General features: G+C 27.9%; 1 protein-coding gene across 3 annotated transcripts in view; it reads left to right on the top strand.

Annotated features, from left to right (window-relative positions):
- Positions 1–14,464, top strand: part of LOC114119612 (calcitonin gene-related peptide type 1 receptor-like) — a 98,867-nt gene that overhangs the window by 24,679 nt on the left and 59,724 nt on the right. The window contains exon 2 of one of the 3 annotated variants that reach the window (XM_050207761.1): positions 1,433–1,522. The exons of the other annotated variants lie outside the window; for them this stretch is intronic. The gene's annotated coding sequence lies outside the window, so the exon portion shown is untranslated. The remainder of the gene's footprint in view (positions 1–1,432; positions 1,523–14,464) is intronic. 3 annotated transcript variants of the gene reach the window in all.

Raw genomic sequence — 14,464 nt, forward strand, 5'->3', positions numbered from 1 at the left:
TTTTATGGACTTAAAATGTAATCAGTGAAAAGTTGATTATAATAATAAGATAAAATACGATTACTAAGTAATTTTAGGGACGGTGAAATATAATAACAAAACAAATAATTATACGTAGGTTCAATTAAAAAAAGAAAAAAAATGATTTTTAATGGTTTGATTTTTAAAATCAAAATTATTCTGCAATGTGAGATCACATTGAAGAATTCATAGTTACTCATCAGTCATCACTATGTTAGGGTAATTACGTGAACGTATAAATTAAATTGAAACAAACGATCGAATTTTGGTGAGATGCTCCATTTGGACGAGAACAAGCGAGACACAATAAAGCAGGTATCGTATTATACTATTTTGGCTTTTATTTATAGCTTCGTCCACGATCTACCCACATCACATGTTATAATATATTATTATTTCCGGGAAAACAGCTTATTGTAATCGCATACAGCACTGGACCAAGGGTTCGTTCGTGATACGTGATCACTGATTGAAACGATTTCGAATGTAAAATACGCACACAAACATGCCGTACAAGTCGATTTCGTTTTTAAATGTATACACTATAATCTTTGTGTCGTCTCTAAACATAGCAATATATTCCTAAACTTGTTTGGTTTTTTTTTTCTGGACTTTTACGACTAGCACAAACGTCTATTTTATACGACTTTTACAATATTGTAACGTCGTGTGCTTGTCTTATAAAAGTGCAATTATACTTATTTAAATAATATCCCAAATTTTCGTCCTTGGTATAAATCAGCAGTTCCCAACCTATTTTAGACTATTACCCATAAATAAGTTTAGATATTAAGAAATACTCTTCCCTCAAAAAAAAAAAAAAAAAAAATTGAGTAAAAAAATAATATATAAATATTATTTAAAGGTAAGGGTAATAAAATTATCATTGACATTAGGATATAAAATAAGGAAATCTCAAAAACTATTAACAAAAATTTTTAAATTATTACAATAATAAATTACTTTTATAATCGTAGTACACATGTCTGATGCAGAGTTAATACTAATAGATACATAGTTCACAAAAAAATGTCGTGTTCACCACTCAAAATTTCGTGTTTTACTTCTTGTGGAATAATTGCACTCAGGTTGGGAATATATAGATATACCATTTATAATATCGTTTGTAGCTTTTTTTTTTTTTTAACTGAATATATTATTTATTCTTTCAAAAACCTATATAAAAATGTGTGTTTGTGCACTTGATCGTTCATATTCTACTGTTCGTGACGTTGACATAATAATGTTATTTTTGAACATCATTAAGACGAATAACTACACGTATTTCTATACATTGTCCGTCTCTAAGAGCCAAAAAATACAATGCCTTTTTGGTAAACCACAAATTTTACATACTACGTTGTAAATAAATAAAAAAAAATAGTAATAAAGGCTATTGTCCGTTTTATAGGTGCGTTAATAACACAAAAGCACCATAATCATAAGTATCGATTCGAAACAACAGCAAATCCATCAACATTTGACGTCATACTTGTTTCAAGTAAGTACCTACACCAGATTATAATACGATCAAATGATTTCAAATTATTTATCTTATATATTTCAATATTAATCTGATTGAGTTAATCATTTAATAATTAAACACATCGTTATACAAACCATGTTAATGCGTTATCTTCAAAGGTTCGAGCTCATACATTATAACATACCCACATAGGTACACATGCAAAGCAAACAGCATGCTTTTCCAAATTATTCTGTCAAACTCATTGGAACATATCACTTATTTATTTGTCTATTTCAGTCTGTATGAAATATTAATTTTATATTTTCTACTATTGCAGATTGTTTACCTATTTATAATAATGTATACGTTTATTTAAACGTTTTTCTCTTACACTTCGTTATACGTGTCATTTCGTGCTCGAGTACTTCGTGAATTTCCCATTCCTGTGCGTAGTATCGAGTGTAGCGAGATAGATTTATATTTATGAAATATAATATTTTTACACTAAAGTACAACATTTCAGACGGAGGTATAATCGTGATAGTATATCTTAATATTATAACGTATTGCACCGTAATTATTGTGCATGTCATTATATGACACGCGCTTACACATTCGTGATTTTTGCGAGTAAATGGTTCTGTATAAATTGTTAAGTGCACATCAAACGATCGTTTATCGTTCAGTCGCAATTGTATATTTATATATATATATTATATATACGGAAGAAATACAACTAAGGGCTGGGGTTGCGTTTTGAGTTGGTAAGTGGTTGGAGAGATGACGATACCAAATATAATACACTAAAATTCGTTTGAATAAAATATCGTTTTCATTACTCTTTATCTCTCTTTCACACACACACACACACAGCTGTCCGACGATACAAGTTATATAAATTACACTTTGCGAATGTAATTTGTAAATTACGACTCTCTGCTGTAGCGCGTGACCTCGTCGTGACGGGCTCGAATCGGCAAAAACTACTCGCGATAATAAAGGACGCGGAAATTTATTCCAAAAACCACGTAATTGGTAAAATTCGCCGGGTAAATTCTGGTATATTCAAGTATAATACAATATAATTAAAATTAATAAGGGTTCTGCTCGTTTTGGCGGAGCGCTGACCACGGCTAATTATTTCTTGCGAAGATTGGTCTGGTGTATATTCGAGTGACAAAATGCTACGTGCGAAATATTACAATATTACAGTACCTGCTGTAAGGATAAACGCTTCTCTAGTAAACTAAAAAGTAGTTTTCATCACTATTCGGCCTATCCACATTCTACTAAAACGAACATGTATATTTTTTTTAAATTCGGAAAACATTATGTGTTTCTGCAATTGTTAGTTGTGGAATTTCTGCAGTAAATCTCGTTGATAACTCTGCGTGAGGCATACATTTTAGGTTTTTATATATTTCACAGCTTAAAAAATTGTCTCTCAGAAGACTGCAAAGCACTGACTAGATACAAACGAAAAAACTATGAGTTGAAAGTCGTTACTTTTACACGCGATTTAATTACATTTGTTTAACTACTATAATTGCAACTTACACATGAGATGATAGTACATTTGGGTATTACGTATACATTATTATATATAAAGTTGCAGTATCACAGGTAGATGATTTATAAACCGTGATATGAACAATACGATCTATAAAAAGTAAGATACTTATTATTATTTTTTTTTAAATAAAATAACGTTTTGAAAATATTTATTTTGGACATATAATTTATTAGTTAGAAGTACTTAAAGTTTAAGTTAGCGGAAAAATTGTCAAACACTTTGAGCAGTATTTTAATGCCCCAGTACAACTTTGTTACGAAGTGCTCATTTACACTTTAAATATATATATATTAATTATTCTTATTATAACACTCGTCAAAAAATTCGGTTTTTATACGTTGAAATACTTCAAAATAATTTGGTTTGGAAAAAGAAATTAAAAATGCGTATTTCATGTTTTTATGAAAAATAGAATAAAATTTAATACTTTTAGAAAAAGTATTTTCTTAAGTCTTAAAAATATGCATTGCGTAAAAACAAAAACAGTAATAGATTTTGAATTAATACGAATTGTACGTTCAGTGAATCACTTGACTTAATAAAAAAAATATATTTTGCGAATTAAGCTAGTAATCTATGACTATATTTTACAACTATATAATTTCAGATTGAAAAATGTCAATAAATTTTATATTGAAGTAAATTCATTAACATTAAATAGTTGAAATGCTATTATCTATTATTGATATTAGGGTAAATTACAATTTGGCTGAAAATCGTGAGTAAAATTAATCGTACCCCACCATTATTATACAGGTATAGGATAATTGAAATGTAAGTATTTTAAACCATTATAGATATAACCCAGAGCCCTCGTATACTTTAATCGTCAGTTAACCACAGAGGAGTTTTATTTGTCCAACACTGTTTATTATTACACGCGTGTGCAATATATAAGTATTATATATATTACGTAGCTGTGCTATATTTTTTGGTATGGTTGTGAGACTTCTGATGACACATTATAATCATATTATAGCTTTTGCAAAAAAGGGCGTGTCGGAAATATTAAATTATTCACCGTTGTACGCACAGGACATCGTATATTGTTCAATTGACGGCAGGACGTATTTTTTTCGTCCAAAATTGTTTATTATAGACTAGAGTATAACGTAATTATTATTATCTACTCCGAACGAATGGCATAATATGCGAGTCTCGTCTTCACCCGAATTCGTCATGCTCGACGCATTTGCCTGTAACGTATTCGATATTCTTTTTCCGAAATAATCATACAGTATTTGTGAAATAGATTTCGTGTTGGCCCGTCGTATTTTAAAGTATAATATTTATTTTTATCAATCAATTTGTGCATTCGTTCAATAAACAATTATATTTGGTTGTTATAATAATATGATATACTATATTTTACTAATCGTAGTATTGTACATAATATAATACCGATACACTATTTCCATCGTATTCGCCCAACCTTAAAATTACATACGTTATATATTTTTTGTAAGCTCACCCCAAGTTTGTTGGAGTCAATAACGGTTATCGATATAAACATTGAATTTGAACAAAAACCAGGGGAACGTTTTATTATTGTTACGATAATACGAATTTAATGACGACCATTATTTGTTAAAACGAAATTCGTAATAATAATAATGGTAAATTATCTCTTATCTACATACTGCAGGCTATCTCTTAAATTGCCTAGGATATATCTTACCAAAAATCTATGGTGTTCAATTCCCAGTTCTGAGTGTCGTCTCATTTCACGGATCGTGGGAAACTAAATTGAGTTAGAAATACATTTATATATGACGTCAAAAATATAGTTTATAAATGTTATTTAATTATGTCTGGCCGGTATCACAGTGGTATATAATACGACATGTTTATTTATTTATCGACACACAATTAAACTTACGTATTGACCTCAAAGAAGCTATTTATGGTCAGAACAGATTTATGTTATACTTTTGGTCGGACAGCCAGTGTAATTGTTGTTATAGTTGTCCGAACGGATATATATATCTTAAATCGTTGACCAAATTCACGTCTCAATATTATACCTATATCATATGACATCGTAGCATATACATGTGTATACAATTGTATTTTAGTGACCTGGGGAGCAATTTAATTAATTTTTTAAGTGAGGTCCATGGAGTCGGTATTCGAAGTCAGAAGGAATTTCGACGTAAGTTCTATGTTGTTGTGTATTACACAACTGTATGCAATAGTTACGTATATATGTATTTAGAATGGATAAATTCATTTCAAAGGTTGTAAATATAGCTTCAGCGTTTTTCTCAAATAATATAAGTTTGAAAATTACTTATCAAACAGATATTCCAACGTTTTCCACCCCCGTATTGTTTCGTTTAGTGATTTTTCAGTACCTACGCCAGAATACGAATATAACCTGTTGATAACGAAATAATGTTTGCAATAAAAACACAGCGATTCACATTATGTACTCGTTTGCGTAAAAATACGACACGTTTACCATAAAATATACGTTTCCCTCACCCCTCGCCATCGACTTTTCGAAAAAATGTTTGTGTATATGAAGTACGTAATTATTTTGAACTGTATTGCTCCTACGCAGAATGTGTTTGATTAGTTTTCGAAAAGTTGTCTGAAAACGTCTATAATTTAAGTGAAAAATAACTAAATTACACTGTATTTGTCTGATATTACAATGGTTCTCAATAAACATGGTATACGTACGCATAAATCTTACTGGTAAGCTTAACCTAACCTTACTAGAGGATGGTACGCAAAGAAATACATTTAAAAAGAAGATTATTATTTTTATTAAATTTTAAACTAATAAAAACGCATAAGGTATTTACATTATTATACAAATAATTTAATGTTACATTTATGGATGAATCTTATTAGGCTACATCATATAAATCCTATAAATGCACAATATAATAATTGACTTTGTTTTAAAGCATTTTGATTGGTAGGTAGCAAGTGAAAATTAAATAAACTCGTAGATGGTTTTACAGGTATATATATATAAAACCTACTAGTACAGTATAAAAGAACCAATGAAATGAAATATATTCATATTTTAATACCTAAAATAAAATAGTATTACAGCGATTATTTTAGGTATTTGGAATATTTACGTTATTTCAAAATTAGTATTTTTCTGATGTTGTTAGTGTGCCGAAGAGGGTTGTTGAAACTTTGAGTTGTTTATCTAAGTATATTATTATTAAAATTTTAAATGTAAGTAGTCAAATGAGAACTAACAACAATAAAAATTAACGCACTTGTGGAATTTTTATTGTTGTTTAAGTTTTGTTATTTTTTGGCTCAATTAAGGAATGAATTACGACTTTTATACCAATTATTATTAATATAATATTCTAATATAGGTAACGTACATTTTACTGTTGAAATGGATGGGTGGAATTATTATGTTTCTTACTTAAAACTTAAAAGATATAATGCTTTAGTAAATTCTCTAAGGATATAAATAGCCTTCATATTTATGAATAATGAAGTCAATTACTTGTTTTTATATTTATTTTATTTACTGAGTATTATTTTGACTTTTGATAAGCTGCTTATGAATTAAACCACTATTTAATAAGTGTATTATAAAACGTGTAAATGCGCAATAAATAAATTTGTAATAACTATTTACGACTGATTGATATTTTTCTCAATAATATGCTAAAAAATAAAACACAAATTTAACCTAAAAATGTACAGCGAACAAAACATTTGTGTTAAAAACGATTTCATATAAATTGGGATGAAAATAAAACAACGTATTGGATGTATCATAAAGATATATATTGCAAGTATCGCAATACTATCGATCACTTTTTCAAATGAATATTCAATTTTGTTAATTCATACAGTCTAAATTATAGCAAAGTGATTACGAGTATATAATTTATAAATATATTTAAAACAGTCTAACATTCTTAGTATTTAAAATTTTAGACGTATAATAGTAATAGATACTGATAGCATAAATTTAATAATGAACAGTAGAGTATTATATTATTATTGCTGTTGATAAGGTGTTTAATTTGAACGAAAAAAGATAAAATAAAAGATATTACTTATACACACCTAACTAAAAAGAATGAAACAAATTAATTATTTATACTTAATGAAGCTATATACTTCAGTAAAAAGTGAAAAAGATTGTTTAGTTAAATTTTAAATCGAATATTTTTAGAAATACCTAGGTCTTAATAATATATTATATGATAACAATATTTTTATGATGTGTATACTTTTTCTAATAAAAATTATGATACATGAAATGAATTGCTCACTGCTGATGTTAAATGTTTATCGTAATCGACAACAATTTTAAGTATATAATTAAAATTTATAAGTAAGTTTACAAGTAATAATTAATACATTCATTATGAATTAAACGGACAGACCCAATTACAATATTAAATGTATAACATAAATATATAATTTAAATTAGTTTATCGTATAAATAATGATATGTGATATCTGAAAGTGTAATAGGTATTTTTGATGTCGAAATATGAGTAATATAGCAAATAAATTTGGTGTACTATAATAATACAATAAATAAAACAAGTGTGTGGTTAACAAAAAAAATCTTATAAATATCTTTTAAATCTTAAAAACGGTATTATACGGTAATAATGGTAATAAAAATTATTGCTAAATACTATGTTTATGTTTAGCAATATCATACAGAGTAATTAACTAATCATGCTTAACCTTATGTTTCCCTTTAGTAATAAATGTATTTAAATATCAATTTATGTAAGGATCATATTTTCAAATTCTTGAGATTTTTTATACTATTTAAGGAATGATCTGTCACTTAGAAGTTAGTATCTCCACAGAAAACTTCTTATAAATATTACAAAACATCTCAAGAATTTGATAATAAGTTTTTAAATAAATTTAAAAATTCCATAAATTAGATATTTGAATAACTGTGTTGTAGAAGAATAAAATGGGGGTAATCATGGTTGGTAAATTATTCTGTTATGTCAACGGATATAATATAATTTTTAATTTTAATTAAAAAATATAATCTAGATAATGCATAAGTAAAAAAAAAAAATACAACTATTAAAAATATTCATATCTGTTTTTAAATATTAATTTTAACATCTGTAAAAAAAAAAAAAATGGTGTATCACTGCAAAATATTCACAGACTACACCTGCGAATTTTATTTTATTTTTCAAATGAAGCTCAATGTAATTGAAATTAATTTACGTCAAGTTTACGATTACATTAAAACTATATGAACATTATAGTTTTTGTATCGTTCTATTAAAATGTATACAGTTTAATGCGCTAAACGTGAATTCATCCGATGGCGTAATCACAATAAAGTTGTACAAATACTGTGGATGTTATGTTTTCATCGACTCGCTTATGAATATGACATGCTATTAAAATATAAATCTGAGGTTATAAAACTTGACATTTTCTGGGGTGATTATATTTTAGAGAATATCGAAGAAAAAAAGATATATTAATATTAGGGTTTGAGTTCTGCGTCTCACTGAAATATATTATTTGCTCGAGGCGGTATAGCGAAACGATTCGATTGTTTAACTTTCGTTTTACTCAAAGACTTTATTGCGCGACGTCAAGCGTTTTGGCTTCGGATGTTAATATTATATCCGTACATATCGTATATATTTTCGGCGATATCCCTAGAGATCATTACAGATTGCACCGGTGTATACAAAAATCAAAATTCATCACTGGCGTGGGGATTAGGGCACAAACAGATATTTCTGTGTTTGAAATAGGTAATGTGTTTTTGATTATCTCGAGTGTACCAAATCGACAGAAAACTATAACTCAATAAACATTATCGTTATAATGATAATTATTATTATTTCAGTGATTGTTTATCAAATAAATAAATTGTTTTTGGTGAATCGATACTACTGCGACGGCTCCTAATATAAGTATATATACAGCACGCACGCATCTTTAATTTATAGGAAGGTACCTACGCTGTGTACAACTCGTTGGCGGGATTATACTGAGCGAGATATATCTATTATGGTTGTTAAGACTCGAAAATGGAGGTGCTTAAAATAGAAGTTTTTATAAGTCAATTTTATTACATAACTACTTAATACACGTTTTGATAAATTTCACCTTATATTAGCTAAATACTAATGTTATTATAACTAACGAGCGTTCTCTTTCAACTAATGTTCGGTCAAAAGTTAATTTAAAAAATGCTAAACGCAAATAAATATAATTAAAACGACCTTACCTTAATGAGTATTTACCGAAACATTTTTGAAATGGTAGAAGAAATTATTGACAAACTGACAAACAAATATCGTCGCTTAAGTTTCATTAGGTAGTTAAAGTATTATTAATTTATCTTCTTTTTTTTTTTTAAAACTTAATGTTTATTTTGAGATAAATAAAAACGAAACAGTTTTATAGGTACGTTGTTGTAATTAATGAATACGATTATTACAGCGGCTGTATTTCGAGCCCTTTTCCTAATATAGTACGGATATACAATTTTAAAATTCCGCCTTTAAATGAATCCGACATATTATCATTTAGCTATGTACCAATAAATCTGTTTTAAAACTCGCTGATTAAGGAAAAGGGCACATGATTGTGTACAAATTCTCCTCGTAAAAGCTTCGTAATAATAATTATATCATGGTCGAAGATACTAAGCAAAATGGCAGGAATATATTCTTATTACGTGGAAACACGAAAAGAATCTCACGTGAGTACCCATAAGGCTGTAAATAATAATAGACATATATCGGATAAGAAAAAAAAAGGCGAAAACAGGGAAATACGAGAATTTATGCGCACCTATATATATATTATATATATATGTATATATACACTTGTGTTGTAACGTATAATATAAACGAGACGTGCGACGTGTTCGCTTTATAAAAATAACATTGGTCTTGGCCACTATAAAACTGCAGCCGGTGTAACGTACGTTGAGGTGGAGAACTTGATAGGCTGCAGGGGGGATGATTAATGAATACAGAAAGGGTTTTCGGGACTGTACAGAGCGAGACCGAAATATGGTGATGTTATTAATACGTGTATATATATATTATAAAAAAAAAAAGAAAAAATCTACTCCTCCATTTCACCCCTCAATATATATATAATATATACCCCTCTCTCTATTTATATACATATATACATTTATTACAATCGTGAATTGCGCATTTGCAGTGCTGTAGTAAATATATTATATAGTTAGGTTATTAATTAGTCTTGCAGACGTGACGCTCCGGCCGGCAACTGATCAAAACGATATTGATATATATATAATAATATGATGTACCTATTATTATGTAAAGACAAATAGCGAACCGGCATCGATCTGTCAGTAACGAATTTATCGTTTACCCGGTCAAGGTTCACTGTGTATTTTATACTACAATGTACGTATATCTATAATAATAGTCTACATGAAGTTATCCATTTAATGTAAGATGCCCTTTATTTAATTATTTCAATTTTAAGTGGTTACAAAGCAATATTTTAGGAAAAAATAAAGGTATATTTTCACTATGTATTTTGAATGACAACATATATTTTAGATTCTGAGAAGAAGGATGAATAATATATTGATTTTATGAAGATATGTTTTTTTGTGTTGTCGTTAAAATACTTTGATTTTCAAAAACGGATGTGGTTTTGGATACTAAATTGGATCTTGTTTGTACATTAGAGAAATCAAACAAAAATTTACAGTTCTTATTTTTATAATTGGGGGAAAACAATTAAGAAAATACTGACATTTTTACCCAGGATTCAATTATTGACAAATTTGATTTTTTTTTTTTTTTGGAGGAATATTTTTTTATATCTAACCTTATTTATGTGTAATAGTTTCAAAAAGGTTGAGAACCGCTGCAGCAGAGCGATACTCACTTATCAATATTTTTAGTTTCGTATTCCGAAACAGAAGATTTTGAAATAATAGGAGTTAAAAATATATGTTCCATTCAAAAAGTAAAATAACTAAAAAACATAATTTCTATATTAATTTTTTAAAAATTTTGTTTCTTAAGACTTAAATTTATGAAAAAAAAAAAATTTTCAAAGGTAATAATTTTGATTGAAATAATGAATGTCTTATACAATAAATAGATCACCCGGTATATAATAGTTTATTAAGGGTATATCAGAATAACCCTCGTCCGATTCTTTATATTATTATACAGGTTATACGTCGTATTGCATTATATGGTCTGTCGTCCGTGTTTCGAATACAAATTACACAACAATATTTAGTGTACGTGTGAATTTGACACGATCGCGCGTGTGAGCCGTTGTCGACGTCACAGGAAAACGGAATATACATAAAAAAAAATAATAATAGTCTTACGCGACTTGTAGGTCCGGTATATTATAATGATATTACTGCCCAAAACTCCAGTGGTATGTTCGAAATAGATGACAGGTAAAGGAAAAAAATGGTTTTTTTTTTCATACAACTTTGGACACGAAGTGCCTTAGCTCACATTAATCGGTTTATTTTTTTTGTTTGTTCATTGATCAATGGAATATTCGTATGTTTTTTTTAAAAAATTTAATTTAATCTTAACGCCAAAATGTTATTTTTATAGATAAATATGCATTTTATAAAAAGCCAACTCCCACGGTCGAAACAATGTTTTAAGATAATAACGATATTTTGTTATTGTTTCACTCAAACGAACCACCACGACTGGGGCGCTGAAAAAATTACCCGACTAAAACGACTAAAACGGTGGGTTTAATTTATACGCTGGACGTTTGTTTTATATACAGCTAGCATAGACGTCGTGAACTAACGTACGGCCCTAGATAAACACGTTATTATTAGATGTACGCACTCCACGGTGGAGTATATACGTATTTTTAGTCCAGTGTTATTGTACGAAATGCGAGATTTCCCCAAAACAATGAAAATAATATATACACAAATGTTTTCTTTTCTTCTTTTTTACGAACATTTTACTATGCTAATATAGTGTTATATACGAAGGGCAACAATTACACTATAATATATTTGAAAAATAATTTTGTTTAGGATTTCCCTTTTTGCAAATTTAACCATTCGGAGCGGTAGTTAGTGTGCGTTTTCAGAAACGCTAATCGTCGACCTTAATTCGAATTCGGTGGGCCAGCCAAATACAGTCGGCCGATGCGATGCTTTCATTTAATTAAATAAACAAATTTTTCACTTAGAGATTTTTACGCATGCACTGTATATGAAAAATATATTAATATAAAGTAATTATATAGAAATATCAATGGCGAACTACATTTTAATCTTCTTTTTAAAATTACATTTTTTTCATAATAGTATAGTTCGAAATTACTATTCACACATATATATATATATATTATACTTGCTAAATGTTTTAATTAAACGTAAATGCAATTTGTGCTTATCAGTTATCTATCAAAATATCTCGTATACAGAGATATTTTACGGACGAACATTCATAAAAATATAATTGTTTCATACCAATCTACAGTATGTAATATGAATATTTACACAACATTAAAAAAAAAAAAATATATATATATATATATATATGTATATATTTATATCATTCTGTATCGTCATAGGTTTTGAAGTTTGTCATTTTTTAAACGATGAAATATTAACTAATTTGATACTCCTAATTATTAGAATTATAAAAATCAAATTTTCATATATGTGCCACTCCATTTTATTCATTTGAAATTAAAATTATTATTTATAATTACTGGTTTGATAAGCAAAACCTGTGTAAATTATAACGATACAAATTTTAAATTAGATTTTCATTGTCTTCAACAATGTCGTGTTGTAATAAATTTAAAATTATATATATATATATAAATCAGCAGTTGAATTTATCGATAACATGTTTGTGTAGTGATAAAAAACACTCTTGTTAATTTATGTCTTACAAAACATAATTTGAACCTAATCATATATGTATGCAATATACATGTATATGCATGTTTTAGTATGATTCGATGTTTGGGAACTAGAGACGTATTAATGATAACATATCTTAGGCGTGCAGACAAAACTCATTAGTGAAATTTTACAACTATAGTAAATTATACGTCATTTCTGTTTTAATTTTTATTTATTATCTTTTTTTCTTGTTCTTTATTTGTTTCCTAATGTGTCGTAATTTAAAGGTAGTTTTGCGCAGCCAAATATAAACTAAACGCAATTTATGATGGTTGACGTTTGGTGAATAAAACGGGTAACCGTGTTCGGGCCACGTACGAACAACAGCTGTACGTATAGGTATACCGCACCACTTGAACTCCGATTAGCCAACTCATTGCGGACGAGGGCGAGACAACCGCAGTCGAGGTATTCGGACATTGTTATCGCGACGGTAGGTAACGGGTTTTTTTTTTGTGTTTTTTTTTTCGCACATTGAAATTGTTATATTTACGTTATATCCTGATTACATCTGCAGAAACGTTTTTAGTCATAAAATTAATGATATTTAGTACACGTTTTATCGTGCGCGTAATTCATACCGCAGTGGGAGTTATAGCAATTTTAACAGGCTGTTAAAACATTAAATGTGGTATACGATAATGATCAAAATTCAAAATCCAATGATAAATAAATATAAGCAATTATTCATCTGATATTTCAGAAACGATAATATTGTTAAACGGGGGTATAAATTACATTTTTGAAATTATGAATATAGTTTATATACGGACTATTTAATAATAAATTTTAGAAATTATTATCTTACACAAAGACTGACAATAATTGTGTTCTTACAACACTTGAAATATTTATACTATATTCACAGTATGTTCTTAATTGCTATAATAAATATTAAAATGTTCAATGTTTATTATTTTTTTAAAAATACAACACATACAATTATTTTTAACTTTAAATTTTTACTAACATAAAATATTTATCATAAATATTGTACAATTGGCTGAAATTTCGGAGCAGCTTACGGAAAAAAAAAGCTTTTTTTGTTATACAATTACTGACAGATTGTATAAAATTAAAAAATAAATCAATAGTTGGTATACACGTACAGATTTACCGGTTGAATTTTTTAGACTATAATATAGTTATTTAAAAAATGTTGAGTATGTTGACAATTTAATGAGGATTGCAAAACTAAGAAAAAAATTGTTATGTGTTATTTTATGGTATTGTTATAATATATTATGATAATATGTTGCGATTATTGTATGACGGCGCATTATATAGGCAATTTAACACCACTGGTGTCATTATTACTTCATACTGTTTAAGGCAAGAGTTGCAAAGTACAATATGTGTACAACATACTACCTATAACATCTAGTTAGTATTATAATATTTATAATAATATTATAACATAATAAATTATCGTTGTTAAATATCATATTATTATTTAACCCCATTTTCAGATCATTTATTATAACAGTTGATA

Source organism: Aphis gossypii, chromosome 1 (genome assembly GCF_020184175.1).
Source record: "Aphis gossypii isolate Hap1 chromosome 1, ASM2018417v2, whole genome shotgun sequence".
In the NCBI taxonomy this organism is placed as follows: Eukaryota; Metazoa; Arthropoda; class Insecta; order Hemiptera; family Aphididae; genus Aphis; species Aphis gossypii.